Source organism: Molossus molossus, unplaced genomic scaffold (genome assembly GCF_014108415.1).
Source record: "Molossus molossus isolate mMolMol1 unplaced genomic scaffold, mMolMol1.p scaffold_m16_p_1, whole genome shotgun sequence".
Lineage (NCBI taxonomy): Eukaryota > Metazoa > Chordata > Mammalia > Chiroptera > Molossidae > Molossus > Molossus molossus.
The window spans coordinates 221,201,406-221,222,392 of NW_023425344.1; the positions used below are offsets into that span (position 1 = coordinate 221,201,406).

General features: G+C 48.8%; 1 protein-coding gene across 2 annotated transcripts in view; it reads right to left on the reverse strand.

Annotated features, from left to right (window-relative positions):
- TMEM229B (transmembrane protein 229B) overlaps window positions 1-3,626 on the reverse strand; it is a 38,689-nt gene extending 35,063 nt beyond the window's left edge. The window contains exon 1 of one of the 2 annotated variants that reach the window (XM_036273254.1): window positions 3,521-3,626. The gene's annotated coding sequence lies outside the window, so the exon portion shown is untranslated. Of the gene's footprint in view, window positions 1-3,077; window positions 3,173-3,520 lie in introns of those variants that run through there. The other variant, XM_036273263.1, reaches the window with a different exon arrangement.
- Window positions 3,627-20,987: the final 17,361 nt, after the last annotated feature.

The following is a 20,987-nucleotide window of genomic DNA, read 5'->3' on the forward strand; positions in this document are numbered from 1 at the left end:
TGAGGTAATCGTATATCTGAAACCAAGCACATGGGTGCCTAAATTCTATCAGTGCACCTTTGTCTCACAACGAAAAAGTATAACCCTTGGGTGTCTTCCAGTACTTGAGTCCAAACATTCTTAAGTCCCAGAAAGGAAAACTTCCCCAACACATTCAGTCAAATCATAGCCAGTGTGCTAACTCTGAATGTGACTCAGTTTCCCTTAAGGGAAATCATAACCAGAAGTGCCTTCTCCTAGCCCTTCCCCAGAAATCAGCTTACACTTTACTTTTCAAATACAAAGCCTCTGAGTTCTGAGAGATGGTGGTGGAGAAAACAGAAGACCTGACCAGAAAGGCTGAATTTCTTCCTGCTCAGAACATCGGAATCCCTTCCAACAGTCTCTCCTCAGCCAGGTGTTGCCACAAAAAGAGTTGAGAGTTTGCCAAGTAAGAAATTATCCTCACCTTAAAAAAAAATGTTCCTGCGGTTAAAAAAAAAAAAAATTAAAAATAAAGCCCAAATAGCCTTGTCTGTAAATTGGGGAGTGAAGGGAGGAGGGGGGGGGGGGAGTAAAGTGATACAAATTTGAAAACAGCCAGGCTGTTGGAGGGTTAGATTTCCCTTCCCTCAAGAACAGCCAGATCTTATATGGTTGCTGATAAGCCCAAGCTGCTTCACTTTACTGCCCTCACCCACGTCTCAACTTCTAACATCAGTGTCCCCAACATCATCAGAGACCCTTCTCAGAGCTGGACGGTGACTGTCCCTGATGTCCAAGCTGGACACCATCTACCTACTAGAAAGGAGCTCTAAGTCATCTGGAGAGCAGAGGCAGACAGAAAAACACCTGCTGCCCATGTGCTACAAGTGCCTTTCTGATTAAAAGCTACACTTTGAAAACGGACAGTGAGCTTTCCCTATCCCAAAAGCTGTAATTTAACCCTTCCCTGCAAAATGACACCTTTCTCTTTAGAAACAATAGATAAATCTGATGCTACAAGTGAAATAAACACAAAAGAAGGCTCCCTGACTCATTTGACATCTTTCATTCAAGGACCTGAGGCTCTTAAATCACTTTATAAATGTAAAAATTCATGCCTCATCACTTTGAAAAAGGGAATCAGAGGAAGTACCGTTTCCCCATATAACAGTCAATACATTTGAGGAACAATCTATGGAAAAGCCCCTTCTCCTATCATGGGGTAGAGAGGTCAGGACTCCATATCATTATTCTCAAGTTACGGTCAGTACATTTGAGGAACAACCCTCAGCTGTGAATAAATAGCTTGGTGTAAAGCCAATGGTGAGGGTGGGGTAAGGGGAGTCCACACAAATCAACCCTGCCACTTGGAGGGGAAAGGGCCCTAGAAGTGGGACTGGTGGCGCTGTCTGCTCTAGAACCCGCATCTGACTCCAGCCACGGTTCCAGGACCATAGATCTATAAATCAAGGGACTACTTTTTCTCCTGCTGCCCCTTCGTGGTCCTGAAACATCCCTTAATCCTATACCTTTAAGTGACCGAAGTCAACACTAAATCAGCTTGTCATTTCCCTCCAAGGATCAGATAAATAAATTTGTCCAGCCCCCGCTGTCTCCCATTTACGCATTTCTGTCCCCCAAAACAAAGCCTTGTGGATGGTGGTCAAGCCTCATCTAAGCCCACCCCTCCAAGCCTCTCTAGACCAAGATGTCCTGCAGGAACCCCTGGCCCAATCACTTGTATTATTAGCTCATTCACAGGAGCCGGCAGAAGAGTCACCCAGCAGACCATCCACCCATCCCACCCCGCCCCAGTACCTTCTGTCTCCACAGGCAAGCAGATGTAGCTCTGCCTTGCAACCAGGGGGGAAACTGAAGTCTCAAAGGGCTGTCCTTTCTGAGAGAAAGAAAGGCAATGGACAGTTCTGCCGCAGGAGAGAAGCCGGTGGTCACACGCAAGAGGCTTGGAGCCAGAAGCACTTCATTCCTGAAGACGCAAGGTCGGGACCTGGAACCTGGAACCTGGAACCTGGCCCATTTTTCTAGAGAGAAAAACACTGTACCACCCCCAGGGCAAGCCATTCAGCCCTCCCCTTGATCCTTCTTCCTGGTTACAGCAAAGACAGAACCCAGGCCTCCTGATGACCCAAGTCTGAAGGCCAGAGTAACAGCTCATTTGTTACTAAGTGCTGACAACACATGAGAATTGATGAGTGCTCTAGAGCCCCCAAGGTTACACGGGCCCAGCGCCCCCAGGGTCCTGCTCTTGTCCTCCTGGGAGGGCATGAAGCAGCATCTGAACCACCTGCCACCCTAGGCTCTGTACCTGAGGCAACTAAACATCCCCCCAAGGCAACTGTGGAGAAAGAGGGAGACATAGTCCTGAGAAGGAAGGGAAGAGGTCAGATTCTGACTGGGAACACACAGAAAAAGGGAAAGACACCTGGGAAAGAGCCAACGTCTCTCTGCCCTTGCCATGAACAGAGATGAAATGGTCATGAAGTGGTCTTCATCTCAGCCCTGCATCTCCCGCCGAGGACTGGAGATCCGAGAGGGGAGACAGAAGGCTGGCAGCCAGGGGGCTGGGCCGGGCCCCAGGGTGTGCAATTCACCATCACCTAGTTTTTTCATGCACCCCGTGGAGAAGGCAGCAGGGTCCTCTTGGACGGTTCCCTCCGTTTCTGGAAAGTCCTCAGCCTTCAACTAAGGAGGATCTGTGGTTTCCACTCCCAAGCCCTAGCTCCCTAACTTCCACCCAGACGGGCGCCCCCCTTCGCCCTCCCGAAGGGGCCTCGTGGGGTGCGCTCCGCCGGAGGAAGGGGGTGTCAACCTTCCGCTGCCGAAGATCTCCTACTGGCCCCTTCCCCTAGCATCTCCTCCAACCCCCTTTGTTTTCAGGCGGGGAAAGTTGCCAACATGCACCCCTTTCCCAACACGCCCCCCTGTGTGCCCATCCCCCTCAGGGAATCCAAGCCCGGGCGCACCACCTAATCTGCCGCTAGCTCTCCAGCCGGGGCAGCCACTTCGAAACCGAAAGCAAAGAGGAAGCGAGATGGGGCAGCGCCCCCAGCCCGGTCTCCCTGTCTTCCCCATCGCCGCATCGTCGCCCGCACCTCCTCAGTCGGCGCTGGCCGCCCCGCGCGGCCACCTCTCCGGGCGGCGGAAAGGCCTCTCCGCAGGAATCGGGGCACCTACCAGTGCGGGGCCGGGGCCGCGGGCAGGGCAGGGGCAGGGGCAGGGCAGGGCAGGGCTGGGCTGGGCCGGCCGCCTGCCGGGCGCAGGTGCGGCCAGGAGCGCCGTGTCGCCGGCTCCTCCCGCTCCTCCTCCCGCGCCGGGACTCGGGCGCCCCGCCGCGCCGCCCGCTCCCCGCCCCCACGCCCGGCGTTCGGGCTCCCCCCGCGCCAGCTGCCCGCGGTGCCTCCCCCACGCCGCCGGGCCTCCCGCGCCGCGCCTGGTCCCGCACAGCGTGTCGGCGCCCGCCGCGGGGGTCGGGGGGCTGCAGCCGCCGCTGCCCGGGCCGAACGGAGCCCCCGGCGGCGGCGGCGGCGGCACTCACCCATAGTACGGATGCGGTGCAAACTGCTCATGCTCGCGTCTGACAGCCGCCCTGCCTCCGGCCCGCTTAACTCCTTGCTCGCCTGCTCGTCCGCCCCGTGCGCTACCCGGCCAGCCCCGCCGCCGCTCCCAGCCGGCAGTCGGCCGCGCCCGGGCGCCGGGAAGCGCGCCCTCCGCCGGGCGGCGGCGCAGGTGGCTGCAGTTCCGAGCTCCTTGGCCCTCGCAGCCCCGCCACCCCACCTGTATTTGAGATGCTGCAGGAGCCGGGAGGAGAGGACTAGCCCCGGCCTCTCACTCCCAGCTTGTAGGAGTTGTGGGGACTGCGTGCACAAAATCCACTGTGGGTATTCTGCAGGTTCCCTGCCACCATGGGCCACATGGTGTTGCAGACCCACTATGTGCCAGTACTGTGTTCTGTGCAGTCCATCCATCGAAACAGCCCAGCAAGGTTGTTTTTATTGGCCCCATTTTCAAGATGGAAAAACGGAAGTTAAGGAATTCACCGAAGGCAAGGCCTGAACCTCCAACGCCCATATTACACAACAAAGAATAAACAGAAGATACTTCTGGGGTCAGTCTAGGTTCTTCTATTGGAAGGTAGTAGATATTGGATGTCATCTGGAAAGCCTGTGGACAGTGGGGAATCCTGACAGAAGGCACCGTCTTGAGACGGCCCCTGACGGGTCCTAGGTCCCGCAGAAAGGCTGAGCAGGGACTGAGAATGCAATCCAACCCATATCCCCACGCCAAGCCTGGGTCCTGGCACTGGGTGCTGCAGCCAAGAGAAAGGGACATTTAAAAAAGGTATACGCACCTGTGACAAAAATTAATTAATTAAAAAAATTTTAAATAAAGGTATAAGGCCTCCTGGGGTGTCCTTTTGTAAATAAACCCTCCAGAGGGGGCGCCCTTTTCTTTTTTTTTAATCTCATCCGAGGACATTTTCCCATTTTTTGTTCAGATAGAGTGGGAGGGAGAGAGAGGGAGAGGGAGAGAGAGAGAGAGAGAGAGAGAGAGAGAGAGAGAGAGAAACATCGACATGAAAGGGACACATTGAATGGCTGCCAAACTGCAACGGGGTGGGCGCCCTTTTCTAATTCTCACACAAACCCTCTGTGTGCCTAGACCTGATCTGAGAGGTCTGACTGCTGCCTCTCTCCTGGCTCTCTCCCCCTTCCTATCACATGCCACAGTGGTATGTGATAAGAGGTCTTAGAGGTCTAAGGCAACACGGACTTTTCTAAGAAAAGGAACCTGAGGTTCATGTAGCTGGTCTTGCCCCACTCTGAGTGAGAAACGGGGCTGCTTTCCTACTGTCTGAACGGAATCCTATCTACCCTATGTCTTCCCCCCAATTGCCTCATGGGGCCATGGGTCTCCCATCAACCTCCTATCCCTGGCTGAGATATTCAAAAGTGCATCTCAAACAAAGAATTCTAAACCCATCCCATACATACCCTCTTCTAGGGCTGGCTGAGTTATTATCTCTAGAAGGAAATTACTGGGGTTCAATGGGGACAGAAGGAGTTTCTCAAACAAGTATAGGAAGTAAGTAGCCATGTGGTATCAGTGTCAAGAGCTCTAGGCTTTCCTGAGGTAGTTCCTCCTTTGTAAGGAGGAGACAGTATTGCCTATTTCATAAGTATATTTTGATGACTCAGTAACATAATACATAAAATTCTCAGTGCACAGTCGGTCTTCGATAACAGAAAAGTGTTTTCTGCTGGGGTTACTCTGCAGGGAGTGAAGAGAAAGGGTCAGTGCTACAGTGAGGCAGGTGAGCTGTCCCTAGAACACTGTCCAAGAGGCAAGAGACTGCCCTCTCTCGGGAACACCTTGGCAAGAAGTGGTTTTAGTTAATCTGGCAGCAAAGCCCACCTACTGAAGAGGGACTTCCCCTGTGCCTCTTTGCCTTGGAGGCCCAGTTCTCCTGCTCTGGTTCTCAGTCTGTGACTGGCAGCTGACACCCCCCTAACCTATCCCCCTCACCCCCACCCCGACCTCGCACTGCCCACCCCCATCCCTGGGAGGCAGCACTGCACAATGGGCTGGAAAGGCAGAAGATCCGAATTCAGGGTGATTTAGCCTTTAGGCACAGGAGATGCAGTGCCTAGAGCCTACAATATTTTAGGGCCCACAAAAATTGTGAATTTTTTTAAAAATCAGAGACAAAAAATAAACGGTGACGTCTAGGAAAATACTTTCTTATATTAGTATTTTCATCCTCAGTATAGAAGCCATAGCATACATAAGACATGGTGCCGGTTACAGAACAAAAAAGAAGGAAGAGTTAGGAACTAAGGCACAGGACTTGGCATCAGACAGTCTCTACTTCATCCAACTTTCCCGTGGACTTAACTTCATGATCTGGATTTTCCTCATTCCTAAGTTAGGAATCATTTCTTCCTAATAAAAATTTAAACAATGCTTTACAATTGACATATCTTCTCTCTTTGGGTAAAGTAGCTATTTTTATCCCTATTTTATAAATGGGAAAATTGGGAGAGAGAGATTACATGTTTTGGTCAAGGTTATATTACTAGTAAAGGCAAAATGCAGTTCAAACCCAGGTCTTCTGGCACCCTACCCGAGATCTTTTCTAACTTCACCTAGAAGATTTCAAATGACATCAAGTGTATACAGGACAGAGCAGCCTGTTGCGGAAGCAGACCTAAAAATGCAGCGAGTAGTCCCCTGGCTTTTCACCCAAAGAAGGTTGAGACATACATAGAGTGTTGTGTGAATGGGTGAGGAGGGTGACCCTGGGTGCAGGTAGGCACGGTAATAGTGGTGTACTGGTCCAAGTACAGACCCGAGTTGGAGGGCCATGGGACAAACCAAGCCCCAAAGGATGCCAGCCCTCCTTTGTCTTCTTGTCTTATCAAAGCAACCTGGATTTGATTCAGGCTTCACATCCTGGCCAGATGGCTTAAACCAGTCTATTTAACCTTTCTGAGACTATTTCCTCATCTGCAAAATGGGAATGGCAATAATAACCAAGCCCATGACTGTTATAAGCATAAATAGGATGATTCATGTTAGGTATTTAGCATAGCACAAAGCACGTAGACATGGTTAAAAACCCGTCACAGAGGCAGTTGATGGTAGTTCTCCTTACATCTCTCTCCTACCACTAAGTAGGGGAAAAGAGAGTCTCTCAAGTGTCTTTGTAGTCTCCAAAATGCCCTGAATATGTTAGGTTCTTAGCCATATTGTCTGAAAGACAAGAGCTTTCCTACCCTTCTATAAAGTAAACCACCCATGAAGGGGTTGCTCTTGTCCACTATACATAATTTTCTTGACTTTCTGTATACGTGTTAGTGAGAATTGGCTCCCCGGGGGTTGCCCTCTGACCATAAGTCAGGAGAGATGTGGATCATGAGGATGCTTTCAGTGGAAGGACTGGGCCCGCAGCCAGATCGGGAGGAACCTGGTAGGGAGCCGGAGTGTGGAAATTAGAGGCCAAGAGAGAACTATGTATAGTCTGTCCCAGATGCTAGAAAAGAGAGAAGTGAGGCAGGAGCAGAGGAAGCATTGGAGTCAAAGTCAGTCTTAAGTCTGAAATCATTTGGACCAGCTTGACAAGAGAACGAGCTGGGTGAGAGGGAACAGGAGGAACCCCGGGAACCAATGCTCTCTAACAAGCATACAGAAATCTTTCTGTTTCCCCTGAAAGTCACCAAGAAAAGTATTTATGGTGGGCAAAAGCAACCCCTTTATGCATGGTTAGCTCTTTAGAAGGGCAGAAAGGGTCTTGTCTTTTTAAAACTATGGGCATGGCCTTGCCGGTAAGAGAAGGAGTCAAGGTAATTTGTGGGAGTTTGAAAATGGAGGAGTATCTTTGTAACAGCCCCTTCTTTTTTTTTCCATTTTATTGAATTTATTGGGGTAACCCTGGTTAACAAAATTATACAGGTTTCAGGTGCACAATTCCACCGCAAATAATCTGTACACTGTATTGTGTGTTCACCATCCCAAGTCTCCTTTCATCACCATTTATCCCCCCTATACCCTCCTCTGCCTACCCCGCTCCTCCCTCCCTCCAGCAGTCCCCACACTTGTCCGCGTCCATGAGCTTTTTGTCTCTTTTTTTTTTCTTTTTGCCTCAATCCCTCTACTCCCCGATTCAGTCCCCCAACCCCACCCTGACAGCTATCAGCCTGCTATCTATGAGTCTGTCTCTATTTTGCTTGTTAGTTCATTTTGTTCATTAGATTCCACTTATGAGTGAAATCATATGGTACTTGTCTTTCTCTGACTGGCTTATTTCACTTAGCTTAATGCTCTCCAGGTCCATCCATGCTGCCCCAAAGGGTAAGATTTCCTTCTTTTTTATGGCCAAGTAGTATTTCATTGTATAAATGTACCACAGCTATTTTCATCCACTCATCTACTCATGGACACGGTAACAGCCCCTTCTCGAAACAGGAAGGAAAGAGGCTAAGGAGTGTGAACCAGTATCATTTAGAATTATTTGGTTGCAAGCAACAGAAGCCAACTTTAGCTCCTTAAGTCTAAAAGGAATTTATTGGAAGGATATGATCAGGTGGCTCATGGATCTCTAGGGAATGCTGGCAAAATAGGCTTGAATAGGTCGGACCAGGACAGCTTTAGGAGCCCAGATAACAGGAAGTAGTTGAAAGTCTCCTCAGGCCTCTTCTGCCAGAACAACCTCAATCTTTTGATCACTTCCGCTCAAGTGTGAAAGAGTCGTATTTGCCTAAAGTCAGTCATGCATCCACCTCTTGGCCAGGGAAGGGCCAGCAGAATACTCTGACATAAGCTCTACCAACACTCCACATCATAATCGAGAGGTAAGCAGTGAAAGAGAAATTAAAGTAGTTACCCAAAGGTAGAGAAAGGCTGCTATGCAGTGCCCCCAAAAGTGAATATCCATGACATGGGGAGGGGCGGTGGACAGGCAGCACAGGAAATATATCCCTGTGAGAGAAGGTGAAAAGAGAAACACAAGAAAGTAGCAGGAAGCTCTGAAGCATCCTGGGTCAGGAAAGCGTAGATGGCTGAATAAAAACTGCTTGTTCTGGGGCAGGTACAGAGCTGGGGACAGGCAGGCGTTTTGTAGGCCTTGGCACTTTGAGCTGTGCCCAGGAACGGGTGAATGCTGACAAGGGAAGCAAGTGCAAAAGGTTGCTAAGGGTGTCCTTGAATGTTTATAAATTGCCTCTGAGGGTTGGAAAGGGGTACCAGCGGAGGTGTGGGGGGGTGAGGGGGGTGAGGAATTAGGCCCTAGAGAAATGGTCAAATTAACTGCAGCTTTATCAGAAGGTTTGCTGTCCATCTGTCTACGTGGGAAAGGGATATGTAATTTCACAGAGCTCTCAAAAGAATGTGTGTTCCTGCATTGGGGATATTTAAAAGTCATGTCCTCTCTCTTTTTTTAGCCATCACAAAGAAAATGCAGTGGATAAGGACTATGCAGTATTTATGAACACCTTGAGCCTGAAAATGAAGACCTCGCCATTCTGTGACCATGTGAATTCATCCATAAAGCATTAAGACATGAATGTGTGTGCATGAAGACAGCCCTGAAAATTAGTGTAGTTTCATGAGACTAGCAGTCAATTAAGGTGGGGAGGAGAGGCCATTGCTAAAAGAAATTAAAGTGAAAATGCAAACATACATTGAAACTACGCTACTCTTTACTTCGAAGTGTGGGTTTAACTGTGAAGGTTGTAAATTTGGGCGGGGGGATAGAGTTGATTATGAAACTTGGAAATCATGGGGAGAGCCACCCCCACTCCCCAGCTGCTCTCATTTCCAACTCAGCAGTCAGCCCAGGTGCTGGGCAAATTTGAAAGAATTTCTGCCCTAGAGATTAGAAACCAAACTCCAAGCTGGTCACCTCCCCTTCGTGCCTCCCTTTGCCAGGATACAAGGAGCTTAGTCGTCTGAGGAGGGACAAAGGATTATTGTTAAGGGAAGCCTGGTTATGAGAAGGCTTTGCAACTAAAAGCTTTTATGCTGCTATCTAAGCCATTCTGCCCGGGGGACAGGGGGACACTGTGTGCCTGTCCCAACTTCACTATATCAGTTCAAAGAGAAATTTCAGCCAGACGCTAAAGGATTGCAGAAGGATATCTGGGGATTTGGCAACATTAATAGGTTAAGAATTTCTATCACAACATTTCATCCAAGCCCCAATTCCTGGCCCCACCAGGTCCTGGGATGGGTTAGAAGGAGAAAAAAAATCTTTCTTTTTGTAAATTTGAGTCAGAATGTTTCTCCCACAGGAGCTGGCTGAGAAACAGCCCAGCTTAGGGGGTGGGGGTGCAGATTGCCTCGCGCAGGGTAGGATAAAACCTGTTTCAATTCGTTTTACCCTTCCCATCTTGGCCCTTCTAGGACAATTCTGCCACCTTCAGGAAAGGCTGCATAAGCCTGAGGCTTGATGATCCCAGAGACTCTATCTTGTCTGGGAAATTAGTTCACTAGAGGTGTCCTATTAGTCTCAGAGGCTAAGTAATTAATGTGTGTACTTAGTGTTTTCTTTTCTCTAGCACCGCACCGTTGTGAGGAATGGGCTTCCCTAGCACTGCGCCATTGCAAAGACCTTGTTATTCAATTCAACAACCATTGAGGTACCATGTACTGCGCCAAGGATTAGGGTCAGACAGGTGAAAAGACTGCCATGTGGATGTGAGAACAATACACACTGGTCTGTAACAAAGCACTGCCCCGTGTTCTGCACCTCCAAGCCAAGCAAAATGTGATTATTTGTGTTCTGTGATGGGGCTGTTTCCATGTCTGGTTTTATATCTCCCTCCCTCTATTTGTAAAGTAAACTCTCAGGCTTTGGCTCAGAATTGACCAGTATTCGCACACCCTGTCAAAAGAACCTGGGAAGGTGGCGATGCCATCTTTGGTGGCTTTGTCCATACCTGTGGGCAGTAATGTCAGCTGTCTAGGACTGGAACCGCCCGGGGAATGCAGTAGAAGGGTCTAGGGACAGGAAGGGAAGACTCGTGGGGTTTCTAGTAACACGGAGGAAGGACACGGGTGCCAAGTGCTCTGCGCTGGAGCCGCACGTCTGTGCTCCGCGTGCACAGCCTGCGGAGGAAACGGACTGCTCAGGGCCTCACCGCGATCCGGGAGTGCCCTTATGGGCCTTGGTATCATGGAGACAACTACTGTAGCATATCTTTGAGCTCGTATTGTCTGAATCCCAGTTGGATGTCCAGGAAGACACTGGGCCCAGTGGGTCCTAACTACTACAAGCCCACCAGGCTGCATAGAGCTGGGTGATGTTCCAGAACTCTAAGAATGTCAAAAGAAGGGTCCCGAGGGTCTCCGGTGCTGCCGGGAAGGAGTGTGGAGGCACAGGGGTAGGTATGGAAGAATGAGAAGGGAGAGAGGGAAGGAAGACCGACTCCAGACTTTCTCCTGGAACTCATTTACCACGCTGCTCCTGGCCAGGTGTCCGGCCTCTGGACTGCCCAGCTAGCTTTACGTTCCTTCTTTCCTCAAGGGGAGAACGTGGCTGGACACGGCATTTCCCTTGCAGGATGTAAGACGGGTTTGGATTAGAACTAGGCCCAACTTAACTCTGTTCCCAGACTTGTGTCTGCTCTTTGAAGACCTGGACAACTGCCAGACCACAAGGACATGGTGTATAATAGGAATCCAGTAACGCTGTTGTGGTCAGAGCTTAATTGCTCTGAAGAGGTAACAGAGATCCAGCAATATCAAAAGCATGTGAGTCCCCTCTGATCTGAACATTGACCCCCCCACTGTCCCACGTTTCCACTGGTCATATCCCTCCCCAAGATTTTAACCAGTTAGAGGCAGTCACTCAGAGGGACTGGCATTAAACTTGAGGGATGGAAAGTTATTTGGGAAAATTCTGATTCTTGGACTGGCAGATTGTGGCTTTATTGAATTATTTCTCAACTTCCCCGAATCTCAGCTTTCTATTTTACTGATGAGATCAATAGTTTTAAAACATTTTAATAGCTTTCTTTAAAAAATGATTCATACTTCTTATAAAACATTTATATAATAAAGAACAAAACAGAAACAAAAAACATTATAACAAATTCCTATTCCTAAAGATAATCACTGTTAATGTTTGAAAAAAAATCTACACACACACACACACACACACATAGATATACAAATAGTTATGTATAGACATATACACAATTTTGCACAAAATTAGTCATTATATAGTTTTCTAGAAATTGTTTCTCCTGAAATTAAGTAATGTGTATCTTTTCATGTCACTAAATATAATTCTTCAACATAAATTTAATGACTGCATAGTATTATATTTTCTAGATGAGTCATAATAATTTACTTAGTAGGTTGCAGTTGATGGATATTCAGGTTGTGTCTTTTTCTCTATTTTGTTATTGCTGCTAATAAATATTGGGGACAATATAGTCATTTCAACCATTCTTCTTCTAACACAGATTGTGAGAAATACTAAATGATGTAGCTCAAGAAAGGACACAAGAATCATAAAACCATGTCCATGAAAGCAGGGATTGAGAGTGGAGGAAAAGGTCCTAGAAAAATTTTGGTGACCCTCACCTCTATGAATGACTTCTGACCCCATGACCATTATTGCATATGTACATTACTATCTCACTGGCTTTGAATGGCAGTTGTATTTAGGGAATTTCTTACTTTGAATGTCCCAAGGGATTTATATCGACACTAAAATTTTGCTTCCCCCAAAAACGTGCTCTTCCCAAGAGTATTTTTAGTTCCAGCGATCCTGGGTCTAGATAGAAATGATCCCAACGCCCTGCAGGGAAATTCGTGCTTTCAGGATCAGACCTCTCCAGAAGCCCTCTGGGAGTTTCCCCGGTGGCCAAAGGGGCGACGCGATGCGTGGAGTTTGGAAGGAACAGCAGCCCTATGTCCTCGCCTGAGCAATGCCTGTCAGTTTCCTGTCCTTGGAATCTATGTGTTCTGCTCTATCCCCAACATTCCTTCTTATGTTAGAGACCTGTCTGCCAGCTCTACCGGGTTTCTTTGGGTGGACCCTACTCCATAAAGGGAGAAGGACTAGTATTCCCTCCTCTGGACCTGGATCACAAAATGCAGAACTTACATATGAGGAAATTCCTTTTGGGAAGGTATACTGGGCATAGCACTTCTCTTTAAACTCCAGAGCCCCCTTCTACATGAACAAAGCTCCCAGTTCGTGGATTCCCTCGATATTCTGAGTTGAGCAGTTTGGTTTCAGCTCCATGTCCTGTCACTTCATCTGTGGCAGAGCAAAGGTGGTCCTTAATCCACAGCTTGGGCTTTGCACAGAAGAGACTCTTTCAGTCTCCTGCTCTCATGGCATGACTGGGTGGCATGGATAAGTGCCAGGCTGATGGTCTGTACACTGCTGGAGCCAGGCATCCAGAGCTGGGAAGGGGGAGAATGCTTTTTCCATCTTTCCCTACTTCACCCTCATATTTTAATAACACTAAGTTTTCCAATCCCCTTCCCTGAAACTGCAGTATAGAACAGGAACAAAGTATGCAGAGATTAAAGTCTCCACCTTAGGTAGAGCTTGAAGCCCCTTCAACCACCTCTGAGGTGACTAAAGCATGTCTTGGTCAGAGCAGAAGGGAACAGATCTGGCCCTAGATGTGAATGGGAGTAGAAATGCTGGAGCCCAGGGTCCTTTAAGAAAAAAAGCCATCTCAGGTGTCAGATTGGGGGTACTGGACTTATTGGAATGATCACCTAAGTAATATAAATATCTGATCACTATGTTGAACACCTGAAACTAATATAATACTGTATGTCAACTGTAATTGGAAAAAAAAAAATTTTAAGACAAGCCATCCTGACCACTAGATGGCACTGAGAGATAGCCTGTGATGTCCTGGCGGGTCAATGGTCACCACGAGGACTTTGACAGGAGAAAGGTTATGTCATCTGGACTAACCCCACTTCCCCTCACAAAAAGCAACTAGCAAAGAGAGTTTCCCTGACACTTCTAGTAAAAACCCTGAGCCTGAGCATGATGATCAGAAGCACAAGACAAAGGCCTGATTGATCAAAGGAGATAACGAACCTGTTGGTTTCACGCCAAGCCACTGAAGGAAGGAGAGGAAGAGCCGCAAGGGTTGTGTCTTCTCAATCTATTCCCATATATCTCGTCTTCCCTTCCCTTTGAACCCTGGAGCACTTCTTGGCTCACTCCAGTAGCAACCACTCAGCCTGGAAGGCACCCTGCAGAGCAATGCATGCATCCGTCTGTCCGTCCGTGAAGCAGAGGAAGCACACTCACAGCCCTACGTGCAGGTCCACCCCAGACAGTGGGCCACTTCCTGCCAGATGAAGCAGCTGCTTCCAGGAGGGGAGGCAAAGAGACCCTCCAATGTCCAGCTTGCTGTGGAGTGAGCCACCTATTCCTCCACACTCTCCCTCCCCTACATTCTGGCCCACAGTGGACACTCCCCAAATGTGCGTTAAATGTATGAAAGCAGAACCCTGGCTCATCAGACCTCTCACACTGTCCAACTCAGATGAGCTAGTGGGAAACTCAGGCCGAATTGAGTGTGGGGTAAGGTAGGGGTGGGAGGAAGACTTTTCTCTCTCTCAGCTTGGGTCTGTCATCAGCTGAAGAGATAATAATAATGGCCAGCATCTACTGAGTACTTCCTACATGCCAGTACTGAGCTGAATGCCAGAGCTGGGGTTTGGATTCTGGAAGTAGGACTCCAGGGACCAAACACCGTCACCTTGAGAACGCAAGTGTCTAGAGCCAAGGGGCCATGCCAGCTCCCTAACTGGCCTGAATTTCCTTGGCTTCTTAGAACCCTGGGATCTCTTCTCACATGGGCTCTCCAGGCTGCTTTAAGACCAGCCACTTACTAGGATCTGAGCCCTGTCCAGCCCTTACTGTGACCTGATGTAAGCAGCCATTATTTATGATGAAAATAAGACCGCAGGTTTAAAACCATGATGTTGTAATTTGTAAAATGATCTAGAATCCCAATCAGAGGGCTGGATTTACCTGGTCTTCATCCCTGAGTTCCATGAGCTCCAAACTTAGCTCCTATTTCTCCCTCCCTGCCATCTCCTCTGTCTCCTCTCTGCCTCCATCCTGCTGAGCCCCACCCCCTCCTCCTGGCTCTCTCTTGCTTGGGGAGCCCACAGCTGCACTGGACAGATCATTTTGCACTGATATATGTTGTAATTACAGCAGTTCTACCTTCTGTTCCTCCTCTATGGTTGCTGTTTGAGAAGATCACTGGAGTGCTGGAATGTGACGTATGACAAACCAGTCACTACCAGGCACCCTCGCGGTCCAAGGAACGTGAATATACCGACCGCTGGGCCTGCTGATCCCAATGCCCGAGATCTGAATCCATATTCTAATCAACGCCTCCAGAATTCTATGACATGAGGTTAGATGGGGAAGAACTGCCTACTTTCTCATTGGAGTTCTTCTCCACCAGACCCTCCTTCCACCCACCCCCCTTTCTTAGTTTCCAAGCCCCTAGTCTTTGGGCATCTTGCCAACCCTTTACCTCTTCATACTTTCATTTAGTAACACTCACTAGGAGCTTATAATATGCCAGGCACTGGGGCAGACCCTTTACCTCCATCCACCTTTACAACCACCCTGCAAGGAAAGAATTCTGATTCCTGTTTTACACATGAAGAATCCCTCCCCTCCCCATCGTCCACCTGGCTCTCTGGCTCCAGAGCCCACTGCGGCCCTGAACAGATCATTTGCAGTGATCTATGTGGTAATGGCATCAGTTCTTCCCCATCATCCCTGCTGGGAAGAGCCGGGATTCAACGGCAGGCATGTTTGGGTCCGAAGCCTGTGCCCTGAGTTTATTGGTCATACTTATCACACTTTGTTTCTTCACCCAGTGTCTGGAAAATAGTAAATATGTGTTAATGAGTAACTGAACTAATAAATGAAAGAAGAGTCTGTCCATGCTCAGTTAGGACATGTCCTCCAACACACACACACACACACACACACACACACACACACACTACTGCCTCAGGGCCAACTCATTTTCTTACCATGTACCCTACACTTCTTTGCATGTCTGATTACTGCCTTCCCAGTCCCAATTGGATGGTGACTCTGAGCTTCTTTGACCCAGCTCATGGTTGCCCTGGCTGCTTCCAGAGAATCAGCAGTAGAACTAGCCCCCCTACCTCTCTGTAACACAAGATCTACCAAGCTCTGCCCCTAGCCCCCGAGGCAGAAGGCTGGACCAGGACTGGCCCAGGGCTCCTGGGAATCTGAGAGCCCTTCCCCTTCTCTTTCCTCTCCCTCTTTCCCTTTACCCTCTTTCCAACAGCAACAGAACCCGGCCCTGAAGGCAGAAGAATGGGTGCTTAATTTGGGAGGATTTCAATGAAGCAGGAGGGGTCTCTTTGGAACCCAGGGCCTGACTCAGAGAAAACAAGTGGGGTTGGGAAGTGGGGTCTCTTGAAAGCCCAGGACATCGGGAAGATGAATTGTCAAACATTTCATCCGCTCTCCTAATTATTTTTCTCTCTCAGGCCATCTTGCTTATCTATGGCAATCTTATAACAAAGAGAACTCCTTGGGAACAGATACCACCTCTGACGTAGTAGAGTAGATATCTGGAAACCTAGTAGAGCAGCTGGTAAACATTAAACCTCCAGCAAATATTTGTTCAAAGAGTGAGTAACAAAAGCTACCATTTATACAGAACTTGCTACTGTGCCAGACATCACACTATCTCACTGAATCCTTTCAACAACCCTAACAGTCAAGAGTATTGTCACCATTTTACAAAGGAGGAATGGACTCAGAAAGCTTCTGCAAGCGCCCCAAGGTTATATCAGCACAGAAATGGTAAAGCTGGCACTTGAACTGAGGTCTGGTCAGTTTCAAGGTCCCCATTCTTTCCCATGGTGCTGCTCAGGGAACCAGGCACAGACTGGAAAGCTGTGACATGCACTCTGTAGGAATTTATTTTTAACCGTTTCCATGTAGCATGGGCATAGTTCTCACCTCTAGAGTGGTTAGTTAGCATCAGAAGCACTCTAATCAGGAACCCACACTCTAGAGAGTGGTTACATAAACATTTCAGCCACCATCCCAATCTACACCAGCAGTCTGAATGGGTTTGAGGGATGCTGGAAACAATCTTTCACTGCTGAAATAAGTGGTTTTCAAGAAATGGAGACAGGCAAGCAGATGATTTGGGCCCTCGCATGAATGACGTGCAAAAACCAGACAGGCCAACTCCATGACTCCCTGGAAGCCAGTCCAGGGACTCTTGTGCTGCCTGCTGATAAATGGTCATAGATTTGGCAGACTGTAGCCTTGGCCATTTCTAATATCCCACCTGTAGGAGGTTATGGAAGAAGGGACAAATGCCCTCCACCCACCTCTCATCTCCAGTGGCTGCAAATGTTAAGAACCTGACTTGTGGGTTCTGTCCCAGGTTGAGGCACATACAGGAGGCAACAAATTAAGGTTTCTCTCACATCCATGTTTCTCTCTGTCTCTCTCTCTCAAATCAATAAAAACATATCCTCAGATGAGGATTTTAAAAAATAATAATAACCAGACAATTGCCAAAGGGCCAAATTGGTCCAGACCTATTCACAGTGAGTGGCCATCCAGTCCTCATCCTCCTCTCGGAGAAAAGGAGGCCCTCAGTTTCACTGACCCAAATGACCTTTAGACTCTGAGGACATGGTGGCTTTCATCCTCTCTCTCTCTGCTGTCAGGCCACTTATAATAAGCTGACACCAAACAGAAACAAGCTGTAGGTGTGGTGGGTACCATTTCTCCATGGATCCCTGCAGGGGTGTGGGGGTCAGAGCCTTTCCAGCAGGCTTCCCGGGACCAGCTCCTACCAGCCCTTCGGGCTCTCCTCCCTCCCCCGCTACACCACCAGCCCAGATGGCGCCCAAGATGGCTTTCTTTTTATCCTCACCCGAAGACATTTTTCCACTTTTTGTTCAGATAGAGTGGGGGGGGGGGGAAGGGAGGGAGAGAGAGAGAGAGAGAAACTTTGATGTGAAAGGGACACATCTAGTGGCTGCCACCTGCACGACCAACCAGGGCTGGAGACAAACTGCAATAGAGGTACACGCCCTTAGCGGGAACCGAACCCGGGTCTCTCCAGACCGCAGGCCGGCGCTCTAACTGCTGAGCCAAACCAGCCAGGGCAAGATGGCTTTCTCTTTATTTGAGTTTTACACAGCCCCCTCTACTGTGGTGACTCCCTCATAATCCTGCCTTTTCCTCCAACTTTCAAATCCTCCGACCTGAAGGTACCTGTGCTGAGGAAAGAATTTCTCCCTTTACAACAGGACAAACTGAGGCAGGAAGCAAGGAAGTGGTTCATCCAAGCTTAGAGTGGGCAAGTAATAGTGTACCTGGAACAATTTAAAAGTATCATCCTAAGCGAAACAAGCCAAACAGGGAAAAACAAGTATCATATGATCTCACTTATTCGTGGAATATAATGAACATAACAGTCTGAGGAATGGGGTAGTCCCAGAGACGTGGACGTGGGGTACAGACTGACAATCCCCAGGAGAGGCGGTGGTGGGGGAGAGATAAACCACAGAACTTATATGCATGTGTGCATGAACAATGGACATGGACAACAAAGCTGGGGACAGGGCAGAGAGGGAGGGGAAGGGGGAATCAGTGGGGGGAAAAGGAGAAACATCTCTAACAAAAATAAATAAATTAAATAAATAAATAAATAAATAAATAAATAAAAGCCAGCTACCATAAATTGAGGGGGTATCGGTGTCAGCTGACATCATTGTCTGGATTTGGCCAGTGGCCACGGTTTGACTGTCAGTCTAGGTTCCAGGGAGAGCTCCACAGAAAAGGCCATAAGACAGGATGATCATGGGGAAAAGACAGGGACTCCGCCATCCCAATCCTTAATCTCAGGATTAAACTGGGGGGCCGCCAACCTGGAGGTCATAGGGATTCATCCCTGAGGTAGGGTGGCATTGGAGGGGGACAGTGGTGATGTAGGAGCCAGGTCTCATTGGAGCCAGAACAGCTGCCTTTGTTGACTGGGGACCAGTAGGGGAGGTAGAGAGGACGTTAGAAACCCAACCAGAGTTGTGGGGGGAATTGCTGTGCTCCCAGCATGGGGTCGGGCAAAGGAGGCAACAACAGCAAAGGTGGTAGTTGGGACAGTCCCTAGGATTAGATGGGAAACTCTGCTCTGCCTGTGAGCATCTCTCATGCCTGGTTATTGATTACCTACAGCTCCCAGAGTGCCAGGGTCTAGGGCTGTGGGAGTCACTCTCTCCCTGGAGTGGAGGAGGGGACAAGCCCATTTCCTCTAACCATTCACTCTGGGGAATACTAGGTAGAAACTACTACTAATAATAAATAAAAGAGCTATAAAACTCAGCTATAAAGAACATTATTGGGACAAGTGGGGAAATTAGAATATGTCCCGCATCGTCGATGATAGTACTGTATTGATGTTAAATTTTTCTAAGTATAATGTTAGGAGAACACCCTTGTTCTTAGAAAGGTATAGGCTAAAGTATTCAGGAGTAAAAGGTCAAAAACTTGTAAAGATTTTTAAAAAGTTGTATACAACTAACTCTCAAATGGCGGGGGGTCGTGTAATATGTTAACATTTGGTAAATCTAGATGAAGAGTATATAGGTTTTTAATGTACTATTTTTTTTGGTAACTTCTGTAGGTTTGAAAATTTCAAAATAAAAAGTTGGGAGGAAAGTTTAAGGGAAAATAATAATTGAATTCCAAAATTCATGTAACTCTTTCATCTGATTTAATCCTCCAACCAACTCCAGAGATTGAAAACATCCTAAATATCCATTAAGAATACTAGGGAACCATAAAAAATAAGGCATCTCTAAGTATGTGGATATGTCACACTTAGAGTCAACAAATGGTAATGTCAAGAGAAAAAAGCAAGAGACACTTTAGTGTTGAAAGGGGGATATAAATACACGTGAATTTATGAATACATGAATCCTTACGCATGCATAAAATATCTTGAAAGGATATACACAAAAACTTACAACAGTAGTTGTGTTTGGGAGGAGTGATCTGGGGGGGCAAGGGACAAGGTGGGAGGAAGACTTTTCACTGTTAGCCCCTCTGTATTATTTGAAATGTATACTATGTACATGATTACCTATTCAAAGCGAGTGAATGTGTGAATGAATGAATCTCCCTTACAAACTCCAGAGGACTTACTTTTGGGTTTCCTTAGGCAATTTCCAGTGTTGAAGGGGACAGCAGAGGCCAGCGTCCCACAGACTGGTGCTGATCTATCCCAATCCCCAGAAGCTATGAATCTATTTGCAAGTTCAGCCCCAAGAGTCCAATTGGCCCATTTGAACTACTTGGCCTCCTGAACTACTGGGACCATCTTTTCAGTGTCTGGGCTCTCAAAACTGTGCATGAGAATCACCTGGGGAGCTTGTTAGCTGGGCAATTTCCCAGCTTTACCTCCAGAGATTAAGATTCAAACCTGAAGTGGAGCCTGGGGATCCTGCACCACCACCTGGACTGAGTCTTTTTAAAGTCCCTTTGGAGAACCTGGCCCTGGTGGAGTTTGCCTCTGTTCATTCCTTTGGGGAAGAAATCTTTTACCCCGTATCCACCTAACCAAAAATTGAGTGTTCCAATCCCCCTGGGGTGTAGAATTATACTGGGGAGCTGAGGGACTGTAAGCCCTTGAAAAACGAGAGCATGCTGAAGACAGTCCTGCAAACCGCCCAACAGGCTGTGTCCTGTTCACCTTTCTGCCTTCCTGGCCGATTCCTTGAAATAAGTAAGACATGCACACATGCACCCACACATACACCAACAAGTTACCCTCTGAGCTGCGGTGACCTTTTTTCCCTCCACTTACAAATCAGAACATTCAGTGGGACAGATTGTTGAAATAAGAACTGCTTCAAACATCTGGGCGTTAAAGGCTTTACAGGTCGCCAGATAAATGCTGGAACCTCCTTTGGTGGTGGTGTGGGGTCTGGTCTTGTGCCCTTCCTGCGAGGGTCCCACGCTTGCTGGAGCAGAGCAGATGCCGGGGCGCCCTCGCTGTCCCTTGTGGCAGCTGGTGCGGCCTCCGCAGGGAGCTCGGGGCCGGGGCCGGAGCCGGGCAGAGCCCCCCGCCCACGGGGCCCCGCCGCCCCAGGGACGAGCCCAGCGGTGCGGGGAGTGGGAGGCTGGGGCCTGCTGAGGTCATTTCCTGTGCCTGCCCGCGGGCCGCCGAGAGCCGGGCGGCGCTCTGCCTTTACGGAGCGGGCGGGAGCGGGCGGGGCGGAGGCAGCGCGGCGGAGCGTTGAATGGGCGCGGGGAGGCGCGGCTCGCCTGGTCTTTGTACCGCCAGCCCGCGGGCACCCTCCAGGCCCCGGCCTCCCCCTGCCCCGCCCACCCCGACCCCTGCTGCCGGGGAACGGAGACCCGGCGGCCGCCGTGGTCGGACGAGAACGGCGCAAGGTCAGCGGCGGACGCGCACGGAGAGCGCCCG